Source organism: Capricornis sumatraensis, chromosome 13 (assembly GCF_032405125.1).
Source record: "Capricornis sumatraensis isolate serow.1 chromosome 13, serow.2, whole genome shotgun sequence".
Classification (NCBI taxonomy): domain Eukaryota; kingdom Metazoa; phylum Chordata; class Mammalia; order Artiodactyla; family Bovidae; genus Capricornis; species Capricornis sumatraensis.
Window position 1 is genome coordinate 66256518 of NC_091081.1, and position 23312 is coordinate 66279829.

The following is a 23312-nucleotide window of genomic DNA, read 5'->3' on the forward strand; positions in this document are numbered from 1 at the left end:
TTTCTATTCATATATAATTGTGGTCTAGGCAGACTGATTCCACTTATTATAACCATTTTGAACCCTAAATCTGCTATTCATACATTAGCTAACTCACCCAGCATTATCACCATGGTTCCATTATAACAGATGTTTTTTTGAGTGGTCATTAATTATTAGATACATTATACCTTAATAGTTGCTAATCATAGGATGTTAATGCCTTTCATAGGAATTATAGTTTGGAGGGTATGAAAATTATTTGATATCTAATTGTAATGAATCTTCACAAATCTCAGCATTCAATTAATTTGCTATAAAAATTTCTTACAGTCACACATATTTTAGTAGAGTAACTATATACTGTATACCCCACGTCCAAGGTAAAGACCAGCAGCTGCACTTTGCTGGAGCAGCCGTGAAGAGATACCCCACGTCCAAGGTGAGAGAAACCCAAGTAAGATGGTAGGTGTTGCAAGAGGCCATCAGAGGGCAGACACACTGAAACCATAATCACAGAAAACTAGTCAGTCTAATCACACAGACCAAAGCCTTGTCTAACTCAGTGAAACTAAGGCAAGATGGGCGGGTCATGGTGGAGAGGTCTGACAGAATGTGGTCAATTGGAGAAGGCAATGGCAAACCACTTCAGTATTGTTGCCTTGAGATCCCCATGAACAGTATTAAAAGACAAAATGATAGGATACTGAAAGAGGAACTACCCAGATCAGTAGGTGCCCAATATGCTACTGGAGATCAGTGGAGAAATAACTCCAGAAAGAATGAAGGGATGGAGCCAAAGCGAAAATAATACCCAGCTGTGGATGTGACTGGTGATAGAAGCAAGGTCAGATGCTGTAAAGAGCAATATTGCATAGGAACCTGGAAAGTCAGGTCCATGAATCAAGGCAAATTGGAAGTGGTCAAACAGGAGATGGCAAGAGTGACCATCAACATTCTAGGAATCAGCGAACTAAAATGAACTGGAAGGGGTGAACTTAACTCAGATGACCATTATATCTACTACTGGGGGCAGGAATCCCTTAGAAAAAAGGGAGTAGCCATCATGGTCAACAAAAGGGTCCAAAATGCAGTACTTGGATGCAATCTCAAAAACGCCAGAATGATCCTGTTCATTTCCAAGGCAAACCATTCAATATCACAGTAATCCAAGTCTATGCCCCAACCAGTAATGCTGAAGAAGCTGAAGTTGAATGGTTCTATGAAGACATACAAGACCTTTTAGAACTAACACCCAAAAAAGATGTCCTTTTCATTATAGGGGACTGGAATGCAAAAGTAGGATGTCAAGAAACACCTGGAGTAATAGGCAAATTTGGCCTTGGAATACAGAATGAAGCAGGGCAAAGGCTAATAGAGTTTTGCCAAGAGAACACACTGGTCATAGCAAACACCCTCTTCCAACAACACAAGAGAAGACTCTACACATGGACATCACCAGATGGTCATCACCAAAATCAGATTGATTATATTCTTTGCAGCCAAAGATGGAAAAGCTCTATATAGTCAGCAAAAACAAGACTGGGAGCTGACTGTGGCTCAGATCATGAACTCCTTATTGCCAAATTCAGACTTAAAATGAAGAAAGTAGGAAAACCACTAGACCATTCCTCTATGACCTAAATCAAATCCCTTATGATTATACAGTGGAAGTGAGAAATAGATTTAAGGGACTAGATCTGATACATAGAGTTCCTGATGAACTATGGAATGAGGTTCCCGACACTGTACAGGAGACAGGGATCAACACCATCCCCATGGAAAATAAATGCAAAAAAGCAAAATGGCTGTCTGGGGAGGTCTTACAAATAACTGTGAAAAGAAGAGAAGCGAAAAGCAAAGGAGAAAAGGAAAGATATAAGGATCTGAATGTAGAGTTCCAAAGAATAGCAAGGAGAGATAAGAAAGCCTTCCTTAGTGATCAGTGCAAAGAAATAGATGAAAACAACAGAATGGGAAAGACTAGAGATCTCCTCAAGAAAATTAGAGATACAAAGTGAATATTTCATGCAAAGATGGGCTCGATAAAGGACAGAAATGGTATGGACCTAACAGAAGCAGAAGATATTAAGAAGAGGTGGCAAGAATACACAGAAGAACTGCACAAAAAAATCTTCATGTCCCAGATAATCACGATGGTGTGATCACTTATCTAGAGCCAGACATCCTGGAATGTGAAGTCAAGTAGGCTTTAGAAAGCATCGCTACAAACAAAGCTAGTAGAGGTGATGGAATTCCAGTTGAGCTATTTCAAATCCTGAAAGATGATGCTGTGAAAGTGCTGCACTCAATATGCCAGCAAATTTGGAAAACTCAGCAGTGGCCACAGGACTGGAAAAGGTCAGTTTTCATTCCAATCCCAAAGAAAGGCAATGCCAAAGAATGCTCAAACTACCACACAATTGCACTCATCTCACATGCTGTAAAGCAATGCTCAAAATTCTCCAAGCCAGGCTTCAGCAATACATGAACTGTGAACTTCCTGATGTTCAAGCCGGTTTTAGAAAAGGCAGAGGAACCAGAGATCAAATGCCAACATCCGCTGGATCATGGAAAAAGCAAAAGAGTTCCAGAAAAACATCTACTTCTGCTTTATTGAATAGGCCAAAGCCTTTGACTGTGTGGATCACAAGAAACTGTGGAAAATTCTGAAAGAGAAGGGAATACCAGACGACCTGATCTGCCTCTTGAGAAATCTGTATGCAGGTCAAGAAGCAACAGTTAGAACTGGATATGGAAGAACAGACTGGTTCCAAATAGGAAAAGAAGTATCTCAAGGCTGTATATTGTCACCCTGCTTATTTAACTTATATGCAGAGTACATCATGAGAAATGCTGGGCTGGAAGAAGCACAAGCTGGAATCAAGATTGCTGGGAGAAATATCAATAACCTCAGATATGCAGATGACACCACCATTATGGCAGAATGTGAAGAGGAACTAAAAAGCCTCTTGATGAAAGTGAAAGAGGAGAGTGGAAAAGTTGGCTTAAAGCTCAACATTCAGAAAATGAAGATCATAGCATTTCGTCCCATCACTTCATGGGTAATAGATGGGGAAACAGTGGAAACAGAGCCAGACTTTATATTTTTGGCTCCCAAATCACTGCAGATGGTGACTGCAGCCATGAAACTAAAAGACACTTACTCCTTGGAAGAAAAGTTATGACCAACCTAGATAGGATATTCAAAAGCAGAGACATTACATTGCCAACAAAGTTCCGTCTAGTCAAGCCTATGGTTTCTCCAGTGGTCATGTATGGATGTGAAAGTTGGACTGTGAAGAAAGCTGAACGCTGAAGAATTGATGCTTTTGAACTGTGGTGTTGGAGAAGACTCTTGAGAGTCCCTTGGACTACAAGGAGATCCAACCAGTCCATTCTAAAGGAGATCAGTCCTGGGTGTTCTTTGGAAGGACTGATGCTAAAGCTGAAACTCCAATACTTTGGGCACCTCATGCCACTCTGATCCTGGGAGGGATTGGGGGCAGGAGGAGAAGGGGACGACAGAGGATGAGATGGTTGGATGGCATCACCGACTCAATGGACGTGAGTTTGAGTGAACTCTGGGAGTTGGTAATGGACAGGGAGGTCTGCCGTGCTGCAATTCATGGGGTAGCAAAGAGTCTGACATGACTGAGCTATTGAACTATCTATTTAGTTGTTGGAACTAGGGTAAAGATTGAAAAAGTTTTATTAACGATTACAAAACAAAAGCCAAAAACCCCAGGGGGGATTCCCTGGCTTTCCAGTGGTTAGGCCTAGGGCTTTTCCTGCTAGAGTCTGGGATTAGATCTCAGGGTTAGGGAACTAAGATCCCACATGCCAGTTGGTGTGGTCAAACAAACAAAAATTATACTTACTAGCATGCAGAAAGTGGCAGTGCAGTGTTCATACTAAATGGTCATCCTACATTTAAGAAAAATTCTACAACAAATTTCTCTCCGAAGTTTTAACACTTTAGCATTCAGATGTGGTATATTTAATGGTACCCTTTATAATTATGCAAAATATAAACCTATCAATAGGGAAAACTATGCTTTTTCGTAGGGTAATTTTTTATAGAATGTATGTTACAATATATTAGCCAAAACTTTTTAGAAATGTAGTTTTGATAGATTATGTGTTTGATCATATGTATATGACGTATCTGAAATTTCATAGATTTTTTTCTAAAAATGACTTTGTCATATTTTACCAATTTGTAATTTTAATATGCATAATAAAAATATTTAAATTGAGCCAACTGAAATAAGATTGTATCAATTCTATCACGATTATATATAACAATTTTTGTGATGTTTAAAATTGGTGTTAAGTCTCAGAAACTGTTTCACCAGATAGAGCACAGGTAGCATATTTCTATTTCCTTTTAGGTTTTTATGTTTTTCAGGATGGCCCTGTTATGCTGCAGTAATTAATACCATCTGATCTTGATTATTTAACTTCAGTGTTTTATTTCACTATAGGCCCACTTAAGATCATAAGGGTCTCTGTTCTTCATGATTATTTAGAGAACAGGCTTCCCTGATTACCTGTACTGGTAAGGTGATCACTTAGATTGTTTACAATGTCATTGTAAACCATGTTTACAGTGCCATTGTTTACTGTAACAATTAAGTGCCTCCACTTGCAAGAGACACATGACAGTTTCATTTGTATTGTGTTGGCCAATTCAAGGCATTTGCCAGCTCCAAGGTATGTGCAATCCTGTCCTGGGCCTAAACAGAGAACCACAATATTTGTGACTAACTTAATAAATTCCTACAGCCCCTTTTCATTAACAGCATATTGATAACTCTTTAAAAATATTTGCAAACACATTGGTAATGGTAGTCAAGTATTCTTTCATTTTCTGGGTTAGATCACAGAGTATGAAATTAGTTTTAAAAGCATACATTTCATAACACAGAGTTAAATCAATTGGTACAAATAATGTTTTGACATCATAACTATCTTATAAGAATTTATAAACAATCATTTTTACTATAAGGTAGAGCCCCTAGAGTTTCAAAAACATGGAAGTAATCAATATTAGATATATTCTTAAAGTAATTCTGGGAAATAAATAGCTATTTAAAATCAATATAAATACTGACAAAGAAAAAAACAGTGAAGGGACTCAATAGAAATGCTGGACTCCTTTCCAAGATTTTATTAAGTATTATGGGCTACTCGCAGTTGTAGAATACAAGGAAATTATGTTTTATCATTGAAATATGTGTTCAGGATCTCATCAACCTATATCAGTTGCTAATACTATAGGCACTTTGAAATACTGCCAATGTAATTAATTGGTTGTTGAGTTTTCCATACATTCTTAACCATCTTTATTCCTAAAAGCAGGAAGGGACACACATATGTTCATAATCCAGATTTCTTAAAAATATGTGCTGTTAATGGCTAAGAGACATTTCCTCTTTGTTTCTTAGGCTTAATTTTTTGGCTACTTTTGATGTGTATATTACATATATTAATTTTTTTATTTCTTAAGTGAAATATCAATGAAAATTAACCTCACATAGTTTCTGTTGAAAATACTTTTATTCATTTGTTCAAGCTTTATCATCAGTCTCTATTGCATGAGTGTTTATGTTTGTCTGAGCATATAGTGTATCTACCAGCACAAGGCCTCAAGGATGAAAAGTGATAGAAACAGAAATGAATAAAGATGAACCCATGAGGAAAAAAAGGCAATGACTAAGTAAAACTGACCTATGTAAAGGAGAAATTAGAATGCATCTTCTCCCTGGATTTAATAAGTAACCATGTCTCCCAAATAATATTTGGATAAGTATCAATCATATTTTCATCTTATGTGTTTTTGTTAACATAAAAATTACATTTCTACTTTCATCAGCAACAGAAGACAGAATAAGTAATTAAAAGTATATTACCTACACACAGAAAAGATAATTTGGTATAGGAACCCCAGCTTTGAATTTACTTTTAAAGCACAATGCTCGATTTTAAATAAAATGAATTTCAGTATTTCAGCTCAGCTGCCAGAAAAAGTATCTTCAAACAAGTGCAAATAATATATACAGTATTGTTTTATTAGCACTTTTTTTTTTTTTTGCCATGAGGCATAAGAGTGAGCTAATATAAACATGGGAAAGAAATTACATTCAGGATAAGCAAAACTGCCAGGGAAAAAACTGCGCTGAAGATCTATCACAGCTATTTTGAAGCTCATGTTTGCTAAATGTTTTTGCTTAGAAATAGAATTCAATGTTATTCATTTCTTTTTTCTCTGCTATATAGACAAAATTTGTAACTGGTGAGAAGTGGCTTGGTAATGCATAGGAGTTTAAATGACATAGGAAAGTGAAACATACAAGTATTTTGCTCTTCCTTTCACTATCATAAGGCTTTCCATACATCATGATTAGTGAAACGAAATAAAACAGAATCTCTGCTGATAGATGTCCTTTCCCCGAGATTATACCTGACATCCAGGTATTTGTATATTTGCCCAGTATTGTGGAATATAGGATTAGGGCTTAGTTGTTTAGAAATTCATAGGTCAATTGTCTGCATTTCCTTTACCTGTTTGCCTCTTTGTTTTAAAATTACTGACGCTGCCCTGTACACTAAAATCTTTTTCTCTTTTTCCATCTTTGTACTGCTACCAACCTTTCATTCTGTATTGTACTTCCTTAAACAGAAACCTGAAGATCAACCTAGATCTCTCCACCCCATTCCTTTATCCACTGATTCAAACCAATCTCTTCAAACTCTTCCCAATCTCAATTTATGTTTGGTCTAATTTACACTAGAATCATTTTTCATATGAAGTGCTAGTGGACTAGAGTTTTTGTTTTGGATCTCATCTGCTCTATCTTCTCATATGCCCCAGCCTTCAAGAATTAAAGGGCTCTAACATTGCTTCCCTTACCTAATTATTGTGCAACATAAGGTGGGCAAGAAATACATTTTACATACCTTATCTCACAGGTTCTTCCAGTAACTCTATGTGGTACATAACAGAGTATCTGTTATACAGAATTAAGAAAATATTGAACTCAATTCTTCAGTGGTATTTAAGATCAGCTATCATGACTCCCATCTTGAAATGCTGTATGTTGGCCTCAGCTTCCATGGCACAGCTCTTTTTTTTTTCCTCGAGCCTGTTTCCTTTCAGTCTCCTTTGTGGACTCATTATATCTAAGAGGACATTTAATATTCAAAATCCTCAAGCCTGCCCCAAGGTCATTTTGTTTTATTCCTATCATTATCTCTCTAGTCCATTTCACCACCTGGAGAATTTCATAATTCTCCTTGAGGCTCTAGATATTTATTTTGAGTTGTTGTTGTTGTTCACTCATGTCAAACTCTTTGCAGCTCCATGGACTGCAGCATGCCAGGCTTCTCTGTCCTTCACAATCTCTCGGAGTTTGCTCAAACTCATGTCCATCAAGTTGGTGATGCCATTCAACCGTCTCATCCTCTGTCATCCCCCTCTCTTCCTGTTCTCAATCTTTCCCAGTATCAAGGACTTTTCCAATGAATTAGCTGTTTGCATCAGGTGGCCAAAGTATAGGAGCTTCAGCTTCAACATCGGTCCTTCCAATGAATATTCAGGGTTGATTTCCTTTAGGACTGACAGGTTTGATCTTCTTGCTGCCCAAAGGGCTCTCAAGAGTCTTCTCCACCAAATGTTCTGGGGCATCTCAAATTGTATATTGAAAGTTAAACTTATTTTCTTCCTTTCAAACTTTATTCTCCTCTGGTATTCCTTTTAAAAATAGAGATGTCAAAAGCATCTTTCTAGGTATGCAAGCCAAAAACATTAAAGTCATCCTTTATAAATCTCTGTTTATTACCACGCACCCCAAACAAGTTTCAACTATATCTTTGACCAACATCTATTCTTCATTTTCACCATTACCATCTTACCAACCTTGAAAATATCTTTATCCTGAATAAATGCTTTTTTCATCCTTATTTTTTAACTGTATATATCCCTGGACAAGGTTTATCCACTTAAATTGATACTCTGTATGAAGAGTTTTCTCTCAAGGCATTTGAATATATTTAGCACCAGGGACCACAATAATGTACTGTCTGACTCTTTGAGACCCTATGGACTGTAGCCTGTCAGGCTCCTCTGTCCATGGGATTCTCAAGGCAAAAATACTGGAGTGGACTGCCATGCCTCCTCCAGGGAATCTTCCTGACTCAGTGATCACGAAGTGATGTGTGCCACTTCTGTCTCCTGCACTGACAGCGGGTTCTTTACCTCTAGCACCACCTGGGGACCCCAACCACAATAACTGGCACAGCAATAAACACAGAAGGAAATACAGGACAAATTTCAGAAACTTTATGAACATAGGGAGATTAAATTTGGAATTGAGAGCTGTCATGGCAGCCAGCATTCTTTCTACTCTTCTAATCTTTCTGGAATATCTTTAATGAGAATCTCTGGCTCACAGCATAGTGTTGGATTTTTTGTTAGACAAAGTTAGATTTTTTTCATTGCAACAGTTGATTTGACAAAATAAATATATTCAACTGAAATTCTATCAGAGAGAGGACAAAAAAGGAGCAGAGAGAGAGGGAGAAAGGAGCAAAGACAAAGGGAGAGAAAATTTTACAGTGTGATTTGATCACTTTATTTCTCTCATCTCCTCCTTTTGTCAAAACGATTATTTTTGTACAGAACGCTGATAAAATATTCCCATTCTCATTCTCTTCCGTTCGTCCTACCATACCTTTTCTCTCTTCCTCTTGTCCTCCTTCATTTCCTTTTCCTTCTTTTGGTGTATCTAAGGCTTCCCTCGGAGAAGGCAATGGCACCCCACTCCAGTACTCTTGCCTGGAAAATCCCATGGACAGAGGAGCCTGGTGGGCTGCAGTCCATGGGGTCGCTAAGAGTCGGACACAACTGAGCGACTTCACTTTCACTTTTCACTTTCATGCATTGGAGAAGGAAATGGCAACCCACACCAGTATTCTTGCCTGGAGAATCCCAGGGACGGGGGAGCCTGGTGGGCTGCTGTCTATGGGGTCACACAGAGTCGGACACGACTGAAGCAACTTAGCAGCAGCAGCAGCAACACTTCCCTACTTCAAACATTATGAGCATATTATATCTGCTTCCTCATTTATCCTCAGCATTAATTTGAGCAAACATTTTTTTTCTTTCAGTAAACAAAGGAAATCATCAAGTTTATTTTTATGCTCTCTTGTCACACTAACAATTATGTTATCCTATGTCTGCATTATGAAAATATATCATCATAACACACTACAACATCTTCCATAAGTCTGTCAATTAGACGGAGTTATAAAAATAAATTTATATTCATTGTTCAACACTATCCTTATGCTAATAATTATCTATTCATTTTTACCTGTCTAAAGCTCACCCATTATTTGATTTATGAAAAGGGGCTCATGAGAACAACATCCTGAAGATCTGGCATGTGTAGTAGTTTGTCTACAGACATTACACTTGAAAGTCAATTTGCCTGGATACAAAATCATAACTAAACTAACTGGCTTTCTATGTGCAGGCTAAATGTTACTCTATTATCTTTTAGAATAAAGTGTTGTTGTACAAATAAATATCTGATAGTAATTTGATACTCTTCCTCTTGCAAAAGAGTATGTCTGTTTTGACCTCTGAAGTTTTATTTCAAAGCTTAACAGTATTACTAGAATATGTCTTGACTGGCCTAGAATTTTCTTTTTCTAGTTATGCACTGTGACATCCTCATATATAGCTCAAGTTATGTTTTATTTCAGAGTGTACACATTAATTAAAAATTTTAGTATTTGTTCTGTCCCAGTTCTTTGATTTTTCTCCTATAAAGACTACAGTTGTATATATGTTAGATGTTTGTTGCTTAATTTTTTTAACCAACTCCTTTTCAAGTATGGAGGTTCTTATCTCTACATATATCCTCTTCTTAAAATTTTTTCACCTTTCTATCATTCATTTATTTTATGACATTATTTGTGGTATTTTTTAATTTACCTTTTGTGTTTTCTAGGTTAATATTCAATATCAAAATAAGTATATTTATCATTTATAATCTTTTCCTGCATAGTATCAGCTCTCTTTTTAAGTTTTTCTTTAAAATATATATATATGTCTGAATTTTTCAAGTTACAGTGTATATTGTTTTATTTATACCTCATTACATTCTAAAATTACATAATCTTTTTTGTAATTATAGCTAAATTTTATAGATGCTTTCTAGATATGTTTCCAGTAAATGGCATTTGTTGCCTCTTATCCTGCTCATTAATTTTCTGCATCTTATAATAAATGTCTCTGCTCTTTTCTTTGACCAATGTTCTTGTACTTTTCAATAAAACTTCTCTGAACAATTTCTTCTCAGTGCTAGTTTTTAATTCTAGAAAGGGGCTTTATTTGATTAATTTGAGAGTTTCTTCAACATTCTGGCATCTTTTGACCTTTCCACAGTCCTTTTGTCTTTGCCTGTGAATAGGAGATTGATAAACTCTTGCTTAGTTTTGGCTGTGTTCCCAGATTATTCCATTGAGATTTCCATTCAAGTTGTGAGTCCTTAGTTTGATAGAGACCACTTACATTTTAGAGGATTTTTTTTTTTCTACATTCTACAAATGTAGAAATCTCTTGGCCTTTTTTTCTGTTCCTCACAAATAGTAATTGTTGCTACACAGGTCTTTTATCTTTTGCTGAATACTTTTCACTCACTTTTTTGTTTGCTTGTATCTTGTCTGTAGGTATATCTCAGTATGTCAGGCAAATTCCTGTCTCTAGCAGAGGTGTTCATAGAGATCCAAATACTATATCTCCTTGCCTGCCTAGCCAACTGGAATTTATCTCAGTACTAAAAGATGAATGGTAAATTTCCAAACAAAGAATCTTAGAATGCAAATTGATAAGCATTTTAAACATAGAATTTCACAAATTAGCTGAGGTAAGAGGTTGCATATTATATTCAAAAATCAACTATTTGGCTAGAAAAAGGATTATGTGTTATTTATATATTTAAGGCAAAATTAAAAATGCTTTTGCAGCTGGATGTGAGGGCTCCGATTTTAATATATTGCTATTATTAATATTTATTATATTCCTTTTTCTCATCGTATTTTTTTCAGTTATTGTTGTAAAGCTTCCCTGCTGCTTTTTTTAGCACTAGATTGTGACAGATGTTTAATGAATGTTGAAAGTGTTTTTATTCAATGCCATAAGCTTTTCAGAAGAAAGGCAATATGTAAATTTAAATCATAAATAACTGGAGTGAGAATCAAGATACTTTCTCAAAGGAATTCATAACTAGTATCCTAAAAAGAGATAAAATATAATAGCCTAAGATTTAAAGGATTATGAAATTGAAGAGTGCATAATTCCAAACTGCTTCATTATTTTCAGGAAAAACTTTCATTTTTTCACTAGCTTGTCTACCTAGACAAAAAAGAAAGTGACTATAAAGCATATTAGGTAAATGGCTCTGCCAAGAATTACTGTATAACTAGAAAACGTCTTCTAAAGGACAGAAATAAGTGCAGTTGAACACTGGTTATCTTCCAAAATCATCAACATTATGGGAAAATTGGTTAAGTAAATCATGACTCATTCTTCTAATGGAACATTGCTTTTACAATGATAGTTTTAAAAATTTAATACAATGAAATAGGTTCATGCTAAATTGTGTTTATGTATGTATTTATATTTTGTCAGGGGATGCTTACTCCCATATATTTTTCTTTCCAAATGGACAGTGTTTCATTGGTGAAGCAGTCCTGACCTATGTCTATCATTTTAATCATTGTCTCCTCAAGGTGCATGGAGAATTTTAATATTATTGATTTATTTGAGAAGAATCAATCATTTATAAGCACCTTAGTTCAGTTCAGTTCAGTTGCTCAGTCGTGTCGGACTCTTTGCAATCCCATGGATTGCAGCACGTCAGGCGTCCCTGTCCATCACCAACTCCTGGAGTTTAGTCAAACTCATGTCCATTGAGTCAGTGACACCATCCAACCATCTCATCCTCTGATGTCCCCTTCTCCCCCCGCCCTCAGTCTTTCGCAGCATCAGGGTCTTTTCCAGTGGGTCAGTTCTTTGCATCAGGAGGCCAAAGTATTGGCCTAAGTTCTGAAATTTTATTTTGGGGGGACCATGGATTTTGCCTGAAGCAAGAGTTCATTCTTATATCAGATGATCAATATTAGCAGGGCACATCCTCTGCCTCAAAACTGCTGGTGAACAGGGAGATAATTCTAACTGTGGGATTCAGTTAGCAGACAAATTTGGCTTGCAGAACAGGTAACTTAAACCTTATTGATAATATTATTTTTCTTTTTTTCTTTTCCTTTTTTTCACAAAAGAAATCACAAAGGGGGCTTCCCTGGTGGCACTAGTGGTAAAGAATCTGCCTGCCAATGCAGGAGACAGACACAAGAGACATGGGTTTTATCCCTGGATTGGGAAGATTCCACCAGAGGAGGGCACAGCAACCCACTCCAGTGGGTTCTTGCCTAGAGAATCCCATGGACAGAGGAGCCTGCCAGGCTATGGTCAGTAGGGTCACAAGAGTTGAACACTACTGAAACAACTTAGCATGCATGCATATACATAAAGGAGGGTACTATTTAACAGGTCACCATAAAATAATTTTCTTGGTTCGTCTCCTGCTGCTGCTGCTGCTCCTGCTAAGTCGCTGCAGTCATGCCTGACCCTGTGCAACCCCATAGCCCACAGCCCGCCAGGCTCTCCTGTCCCTGGGATTCTCCAGGCAAGAAAACAGGAGTGGGTTGCCGTTGCCTTCTCCTCTTGGTTCATCTAATGGTTCACAAAAACTCAAACCTAAATGTCCATTGACAGATGAAGGTATAAGGAAAACATGGTACATACATAATGGCATATTCAGTTCAGTTCAGTTCAGTTCAATCGCTCAGTCATGTCTGACTCTTTGCGACCCCATGAATCACAGCACGCCAGGCCGCCCTGTCCATCACCAACTCCCAGAGTTCACTCAGACTCACGTCCATCGAGTCAGTGATGCCATCTAGCCATCTCATCCTCTGTCGTCCTCTTCTCCTCCTGCCCCCAATCCCTCCCAGCATCAGAGTCTTTTCCAATGAGTCAACTCTTCGCATTAGGTGGCCAAAGTACTGGAGTTTCAGCTTGAGCATCATTCCTTCCAAAGAAATCCCAGGGCTGATCTTCAGAATGGACTGGTTGGATCTCCTTGCAGTCCAAGGGACTCTCAAGAGTCTTCTCCAACACCACAGTTTAAAAGCATCAATTCTTCGGTGCTCAGCCTTCTTCACTGGCCAACTCTCACATCCATACATGACTCCTGGAAAAACCATAGCCTTGACTAGACGGACCTTAGTCGGCAAAGTAATGTCTCTGCTTTTGAATATGCTATCTAGGTTGGTCATAACTTTTCTTCCAAGGAGTAAGCGTCTTTTAATTTCATGGCTGCAGTCACCATCTGCAGTGATTTTGGAGCCCCCCAAAATAAAGTCTGACACTGTTTCCACTGTTTCCCCATCTGTTTATTGCTCAGTCATTAAAAAAAAGGAAGAAATAATATTTGGAGCAACATGGATGGACCTAGACATTGTCATACTGAGTGAAGTAAGTCAGACAGATAAAGACAGATATATGATATCACTTACATGGGGAATCTAAAATAAAAAATGGTACAGAGGAATTATTTACAAAATAGAAATAAAGTCACAGATTAAAAAAAACAAACATGGCTATTGGGGAGAAGGAAGAGAAGGAAAAATTGGGAAATTGCGACTGACATATATGCACTAGCATGTACAAAATAACTAATAGGGCCTACCTTATAGCATAGGGCACTGTACTTAAACTCTATAATGACCTATATGAGAAAAGAATCTAAAACTGAGTGGATATATGTATATGTATAACTGATTCACTTTGCTGTACAGCAGAAACTAACACAAATTGTAAAAAGACTCAAAGTCAAGTATCTGAAAACAAGTTGAGAAAAATTATATTTCAAATAACCCTGTAATTTCAGTTTACGAGACTCATGTGATTCCCACTGTTCAAGAAAATACGAACTATTGCTCAATTGTTTTGAATATTAATCCATCATGTCATTAAAGTATAGTGTAGATGACAACTGTGGATACAGAGTTAAAATTTTTAACTCCTAATGGATGTTTAAGGTAGTAATACATAATTTAGCTTTTTTTAATTAATTGGAACATGAATCTTCATGACCTACTTTTAGAAAAAAAAAAAGATTCTAAAAATCCTAGCAGATTAAATAGTGGTATATTTAAAAGAGTTAGACTTATAGCTGAAATGATTATGAGTCCACCTTTTCAGAATTAGCAAAACTCAATCGTAATTTAACAACTGCTTGAACAAATGAACACTAGCCAAATATGTCTACTACTTGACTTTTAAAGGGAGCTGCTATAAGAAAGAAAATTTCATCTACTCAATGCAGGTGTGGACTACTCAGATGTCTCCTCAACCTTAATTATATACTACTAACACTACTTCCCTGGTGGCTCAGACAGTAAAGCGTCTGCCTGCAATACAGGAGACCCGGGTTTGATTCCTGGGTTGGGAAGATCCCTTGGAGAAAGAAATGGCAATCCATTCCAGCACTCTTGCCTGGAAAATCCCATGGACGGAGGAGCCTGATAGGCTACAGTCTATGGGGTCACAAAGAGTCAGACACGACTGAGCGACTTCACTTCTTCACTTCAAAACACTACTGGAGTGGGCTGCCATTTGCTACTCCCAGGGATCTTCCTGACCCAGGGATTGAACCTGTGTCTTTTGTGTCTCCTGCATTAGCAGGTGGATTCTTTACCACTAGCATCATCGTAATAACACTGATAACAATACATATTTTTCAAAATTACAATATTATCAGCATATCTGTGAATGCAGAGTTTTTGTTTACTTTTTTTGTCAGTGATACTTACAGGACTATAAAATTTCCATTAATTTTTTTTTTCCTGTATAAGAAAAATTAGACATCTTAACTATAGAGTCTTTATTTGTGGTAATTTACAAGAGTAGGCAAATAAGGATAAAAATTAGTAATTGTTTTAATTTATATTCTTTTTTAGCCATAGGGGAAATTTTTGTTTTTTTAGCCTATGATTTCTCAATAGTGGTTCACCTTAAATTGGATGGAAAAGAAAAGGCACACTGCAACATCTCAAGTTTATGTTTGGTATAATACAATACAATTTCTAAAGTATTGCACCATGATTTAGAAAAGACAAAATTTTCATAGATCTAAAATTGTGACTTTCCAATCAGTCAAGATTTGGTTTCACTCAACATGACTTTTTTTTTGAAAAGTCATTTCCCTTTACTGAGAGTATATGGTTATAAATTGAAGACAATAACATTGTATTGGGAGGCATACATTAGGAATAATCTTTATTTTACTGTCAAAAGTGACTTTTGTTTTTCTTGTCATACCCTGTCTTGGTGTTGAGAACTTGGAAGGGCCTTTTAGTAAATTTAAAGGAGTCACTTCCTTCATCTTAACTTCTATTTCACTACCTTTACTGAGTATTATCTTTTGTCATCTGAAAAATACAATAGTAGCCTAATATTCGAACTTCCACATTATAGCATTACCCTTAATGGCGTTTTCCTATTATCCTAAATCAATGGACTTGAACTGATTATTTATTACATGGGATTGAGTTAATTAACTAATTTAGAAACCAGTATACTTGGTCCATTTGTTAAAACGGTCAATCTTATTCTACTTCTCTCTGCAAACACGTTAGGTAAACCAGTCAGCTTTTTTATTGTGCAGAGTTTATAAAATGTAGAAATAAAACACAAATAAATTAGAACAGAACATAAACACAATGCATAAAAATGACATATAATCACTCAACACATTTTGAAAGTATTTTTAACATCTCTGGAAATAAGGTTGCAAATCAATCTGCAATGCAATGCTGTATCAGATACATAAACATTCATAAATATACTTCAGATAGTTAATAATTCTATAAGGTTTAAACTGACAAACCCATATTTCCAATGTCATGAAGAATTGGTTAAAATATTTATATCAGCAATATTTGGCAGGGTCTAATGATATGCAGATACTTGAAAATAATAATTATACGCATGAAAATTTATTTAAAGGAAACAGTCTTTAAGACAAATATATGCCCAAAGATATGTCTAAGAAAATGTATTATTTATAATGTCAGGTGAATTAAGTAGGTTTTCAAAAATATATTATCCCATGATTAAAACAACATTTAAACCGTTTTTACAACGAAAAATGTTTTAAATGTATATTTCAACGGTGATATTGGGTAAAATACTAGGTGAGAGATATATATGTGCGTGTGTGTATATTATTATAATTTGAAAAATATAGTTCCATTATGTCAAAAATATACTAAAAAAAAACACAGCAATATCTGTCCTGGAAATCCTGTATATGCTCTCAGCCTTACTAATACTCTTCAGTCAAAATATCTGGTTGAACTTTGGCACCAAAATTCCTTTTTCATGTTAAAGTGTCAGTTCTTAAATGTGAGCTGTCTCTACATTGTGTAAGGTCAATATGATATATAGTATAACAACTGAATCAATGATTATTAACTATATTAGCCAATGAAGAGATAATGCATACTTTTTATCCACTTCTGCTATTTCAAATTATCTGTGATGAGCCCTACATAGTCCCTTTAGCTGTTAATAAAAAAAATCTTCGGTGGTTGTTATTATGTACATTAGGATGTACATTGGGATGTTAACTGCTTTTTTTCATTTGATTTATCTCAGCACTACTTTATATATAATTATATGATTTATATAAAGCCACTAAGTTAGAGGTGGCTCAGAGGTTAAAGTGTCTGCCTGCAATGCGGGAGACCTGGGTTCGATCCCGGGGTCAGGAAGATCCCCTGGAGAAGGAAATGGCAACCCACTCCAGTATTCTTGTCTGAAGAATCCCAGTGACAGGGGAGCCTGGTGGTCTACAGTCCATGGGGTCACAAAGAGTCAGACAGGACTGAGCGACTTCACTTTCATTAACTTAGAGGCATGAAATTTCATTTTTAGGACACTGACATCTGTTGTAGAATTTAACATTGCTCAGCATATATTTCAATATTCTAGGTCTACTATATTACATTTTTTTAACTGTTTTTTTTTTACTTTACAATACTGTATTGACATGAATCCACCACAGGTGTACATGAGTTCCCAACCCTGAACCCCCCTCCCACCACCCTCCCTATATCATCTCTCTGGGTCATTCCAGTGCACCAGCCCCAAGCATCCTGTATCCTGTATAGAACCTAGACTAGCGATTCGTTTCTTACGTGATAGTATACATGCTTCAATGCCATTCTCCCAAATCATCCCACCCTCTCCCTCTCCCACAGAGTCCAAAGGTCTGTTCTTTACATTTGTGTCTCTTTTGCTGTCTCGCATACAGGGTTACCATTACCATCTTTCTAAATTCCATATATATGTGTTAGTATACTGTATTGGTGTTTTTCTTTCTGGCTTACTTCACTCTGTATAATCGGCTCCAGTTTCATCCATCTCATCAGAACTGATTCAAATGTATTCTTTTTAATGGCTGAGTAATACTGTGTATATGTATCACAGCTTTCTTATCCATTCGTCTGCTGATGGACATCTAGGTTGCTTCCATGTCCTGGCTATTATAAACAGTGCTGCAATGAGCATTGGGGTACACGTGTCTCTTTCATTTCTGGTTTCCTTGGTGTGTATGCCCAGCAGTGGGATTGCTGGGTCATAAGGCAGTTCTATTTCCAGTTTTTTAAGGAATCTCCACCCTGTTCTCCATAGTGGCTGTACTAGCTTGCATTCCCACCAACAGTGTAAGAGGATTCCCTTTTCTCCACACCCTCTCTAGCATTTACTGTTTGTAGACTTTTGGATCGCAGCCATTCTGACTGGCGTGAAATGGTACGTCATTGTGATTTTGATTTGCATTTCTCTGATAATGAGTGATGTTGAGCATCTTTTCATGTGTTTGTTAGCCATCCATATGTCTTCTTTGGAGAAATGTCTGTTTAGTTCTTTGGCCCATTTTTTGATTGGGTCATTTATTTTTCTGGAATTGTGCTGCATAAGTTGCTTGTATATTTTTGACATTAGTTGTTTGTCAGTTGCTTCATTTGCTATTATTTTCTCCCATTCAGAAGGCTGTCTTTTCAGCTTACTTATAGTTTCCTTTGTTGTGCAGAAGCTTTTAATTTTAATTAGATTCCATTTGTTTATTTTTGCTTTTATTTCCAGTATTCTGGGAGGTGGATCACAGAGGATCCTGCTGTGATTTATGTCTGAGAGTGTTTTGCCTATGTTCTCCTCTAGGAGTTTTATAGTTTCTGGTCTTACACTGAGATCTTTAATCCATTTTGAGTTTATTTTTGTGAATGGTGTTAGATAATGTTCTAGTTTCCTTCTTTTACAAGTGGTTGACCAGTTTTCCCAGCACCACTTGTTAAAGAGATTGTCTTAACTCCATTGTATATTCTTGCCTCCTTTGTTGAAGATAAGGTGTCCATATGTGTGTGGATTTATCTCTGGGCTTTCTATTTTGTTCCATTGATCTATATTTCTGTCTTTGTGCCAGTACCATACTGTCTTGATGACTGTGGCTTTGTAGTAGAGCCTGAAGTCAGGCAGGTTGATTCCTCCAGTTCCATTCTTCTTTCTCATGTTTTTGATATAAAAGAATACCTAAATTTCCCAAAGATTTTCATTTTCACAAGAATGTTTACATTGTCCGTTTTTAAATATCTAAAATATTCTGTTTCTTGAACTTATGTTTTTCTTTTTTGAGTTAATTTTAGACTTGATTGCTCTCATTTTAATGTTGCAACATTTCATTTTTATACCAACTATGTTGATCAAACAATCAAGGATGAAGGTGATCAGATTTGATGATTTTCAAGTGTTTCCATGTGCTTTGACTACTCTCATCACTAAGAATAGGGATGTACACAAAGAAAAGTCCTCACAAACCTTATATAGCACTAATTTCATTCCTGTTTGCATACCAAAACACCATGCATCCACGACAAGCAGAGATAATAATTTTAAATTATCTTGTATACTTCCTATGAGTTATGACTATAATTGCTATTAAATTTTCAAAATATTCGTGCACGTTTTTACAGTCTTATAATATGTGTTAACACATAAGTAAGATTAAAGAATAAATAAAATTCAGCAATGTATATACAGACATGAGGTCAAGAAACAGAACATTATTAACATGCAGAACCACTTTTATTACCACAATCAACTCAAATCCCCCAATTCTGTCCTTGCAGAAAGTCACTACTCAGAATTTTTTTGTCAATTATTCCTTTGAATTTTGTAGAAGCTTTTACTATCTTTGTAAATGTTAAGTAATATATTGATTAGTTTTGCCTGTTTTTAAAATATGTTTAAATGGAATCCTTCTGCGTGCATTTTTGTGACCATTTTGTTATTCAGTTCAGTTCAGTTCAGTTCAGTCACTCAGTGTGTCCAGCTCTTTGCAACCCCATCGACTGCAGCACACCAGGTCTCCCTGTCCATCACCAAGTCCTGGAGATTGCTCAAACTCGTGCTCATCAAGTCGGTGATGCCATCCAACCATCTCATCCTCTGTTGTCCCCTTCTCCTCTTGCCGTCAATTTTTCCCAGCATCAGGGTCTTTTCCAATGAGTTAGTTCTTCACATCAGGTGGCCAAAGTATTGGAGTTTTAGTTTCAGCATCAGCCCTTCCAATGAATATCCAGGACTGATTTCCTTTAGAATTAACTGGCTTGATCTCCTTTCTGTCCAGAAAAACTCTTTCCAACACCACAGTTCAAAGGCATCAATTCTTCAGTGCTCAACTTTCATTATAGTCCAACTCTCACATCCGTACATGACTACTGGAAAAACCATAGCTCTGAGTAGATGGACATTTGTTGGCAAAGTAATGTTTCTGCCTTTTAATATGCTGTCTAGGTTGGTCATAGCTTTTCTTCCAAAGAGCAAGTGTCTTTTAATTTCATGGCTGCAGTCACCATCTGCTGTGATTTTGGAGCCCAAGACAACAAAGTCTGTCACCGTTTCCATTGTTTCCCCATCTATTTGCCATGAAGTGATGGGACTAGATGCCATAATCTTACTTTTTTGAATGTTGAGTTTTAAGCTAGTTTTTTCACTCTCCTCTTTCACACTTATCAAGAGCCTCTTCAAGAGAAGGAAATGGCAACCCACTTGCCATTCTTGCCTGGAAAAGTCCATGGACAGAGGAGTCTGGCGGGCTGCAGTCCGTGGGGTTACATGACTAAACATGTGTGCATGAGGATGGAGGGTGATGGGTTGGTAGCAATAAACTGGTAGAACTAAAAAAAAAAAGAGCGTCTTCAGGTCCTCTTCACATTCTGCCATAAGTGCAGTGTCATCTGCATATCTGAGGTTATTGACATTTCTTCTGATTCCAGCTTGTGCTTCATCCAGTTCAGCATTTCACATGATATACTCTGCATATAAATTAAATAAGCAGGGTGACAATATACAGCCTTGACGTACTCCTTCCCCAATTTGGAACCAGTCTTTTGTTCCATATCCGGTTCTAACTGTTGCTTCTTGACCTGCATACAGATTTCTCATGAAGCAAGTAAGGTGGTCAGGTATTTCCATCTCTTGAAGAATTTTCCACAGTTTGTCATGATCTACACAAAGAAAACCCTGTGCACACCAGGACCCAGGATAAAAGAGCAGTGACCCCACAGGAGAATGACCCTGACCTATCTGTGAGTGTTCAGGAGTCTCCTGTAGAGGCATGGGTCAGCAGTGGCCTGCTGCAGGGTCAGGGGCTTTGCGGCAGTGCACGCACAGGACCTTTTGAAGGAGGTTTCCATTATCTTCATTACCTCCACCATGGTGTGGTCTCATATCAAACAACAGGGAGGAAACACAACCCTGGCCCTCAACATAAAATTACATTAAAGATTTACTGAGCAAGGCCTCACCCATCAGAACAAGACCAAGTTTCCCCCATGGTCAGTCTCTCCCATCATGAAGCTTCCGTAAGCCTCTTATCCCTATCCTTCAGAGAATGAAAACCGCAATCACAGAAAACAAATCAGACTGATCACATGGGCCACAGCCTCATCTAACTCAATGAAACTATGAGTCGTGCCATGTAGGGCCACTCAAGACAGACAGGTCATGGTGGAGTGTTCTGACAAAACATGGTCCACTTGAGAAGGAGATGGCAAACCACTTCAGTACTCTTGCCTTGAGAACCCCATGAATAGCATGAAAAGGCAAAAATATATAACACTGAAAGATGAACTGTCCAGGTCAGTAGATGCCCAATATGCTGCTGAAGAAGAGCGGAGAAATAACTCCAAAAGAATGAAGAGACAGAGACAAAGCAAAAACAATGCTCAGTTGTGGATATGACTGGTGATGGAAGTAAAGACTGATGCTGTAAAAAGCAATATTGCATAGGAACCTAGAGTGTTAGGTCCATGAATCAAGGTAAATTAGAAGTGGTCAAACAGGAGATGGCAAGAGTGAACATGCACATTTTAAGAATCATTAAACTAAAATGGATGGAATGGGTGAATTTATTTCAGCTGACCATTATATACTACTGTGGGCAAGAATCCCTTAGGAGAAATGGAGCAGCCCTCATAGTCAACAACAGAGTCTGAAAAGCAGTACTTGGGTGCAGTCTCAAAAATGGCAGCTGAACTCTGTTCATTTCCAAGGCAAACTATTCAATATCAGAGTAATCCAAGTCTATGTCCCAACCAGTAATGCTGAAGAAGCTGAAGTTGAACAGTTCTATAAAGACCTTCTAGAGATAACATCACAAAAATGCGTCCTTTTCATCATAGGAGACTGGAATGCAAAAGTAGGAAGTCAAGAGATTTTGTGATTGGCCTATGCTAAAGAAGGCTCAAACTACAACACAATTGCACTCATCTCACAGGCTAGCAAAGTGATGCTCAAAATTCTCCAAGCCAGGATTCAACAGTACGTGGACTGTGAACTTCCAGATGTTCAAGCTGGATTTAGAAAAGGCAGAGGAATCAGAGATCAAATTGCCAACATCGGTTGGATCATCAAAAAAAGCAAGAGAGTTCCAGAAAAACATCTACTTCTGCTTTGTTGACTATGTCAAAGCCTTTGACTGTGTGGATCACAACAAACTGTGGAAAATCCGTCAAGAGATGGAAATACCAGACCACCCTACCTGACTCCTGAGAAATCTCTATGCAATTCAAGAAGCAACAAGTAGAACTGGACATGAATAAAAAGACTGGTTCCATGAAAAGGAAAGGGAAAGGAGTACATCAAGGCTGTATATTGTCTCCCTGCTTATTTAACTTTTATTCAGAGTGCATCATGCAAAATGCCAGGCTGCATGAAGCACAAGCTGGAAACAAGATTGGTGGGAGAAATATCAATAACCTCAGATATGAAGATGACACCACACTTACAGCAGAAATTGAAGAAGAACTAAAGAGCCTCTTGATGAAAGTGAAAAAGGAGAGTGAAAAAGTTGGCTTAAAACTCAACATTCAAAAAACTAAGATCATGGCATCTGGTCCCATCCCTTCATGGCAAATAGATGGGGAAACAGTGACAGACTTTATTTTTTTGGACTCCAAAAGCACTGCAGATGGTGAATTGCAAACATGAAATTAAAAGATGCTTGCTCCTTGGAAGAAAAGTTATGACCAACCTAGATAGCATATTGAAAAGCAGAGATATTACTTTGCCAAAAAAGGTCCAACTAGTCAGAACTATGGTTTTTCCAGTAGTCATCTCAGACTATAAAGAAAGCTGAGTGTCAAAGAATTGATGCTTTTGAACTGTGGTGTTGGAGAAGACTCTTGAGAGTCCCTTGGACTGCAAGGAGATCCAACCAGTCCATCCGAAAGGAAATCAGTCCTGATTATTCATTGGAAGGAATGATGCTGAAACTGAAACTCCAATACTTTGGCCACCTGACGTGAAGAACTGACTCACTGGAAAAGGCCCTGATGCTGGAAAATAAAGAAGGCAGGAGGAGAAGGGGACGATGGAGGATGAGATGGTTGGATGGCATCACCAACTCAAAGGACATGAGTCTGAGTAAACTCCAGGAGTTGGTGATGAACAGGGAGGCCTGCAGTGTTGCAGACCATGGGGTCACAAAGTGTCAGACATGATTGTGTGACTGAATTTAACTGAATTGAATATTATTGAGGTTCATCCATGCTAACTTGGGCAGTAGTTCATTCTTTTTCACTGCTGTACAGTATTCCATTATATGACTCTTGTACCATTTACTTATAATTAA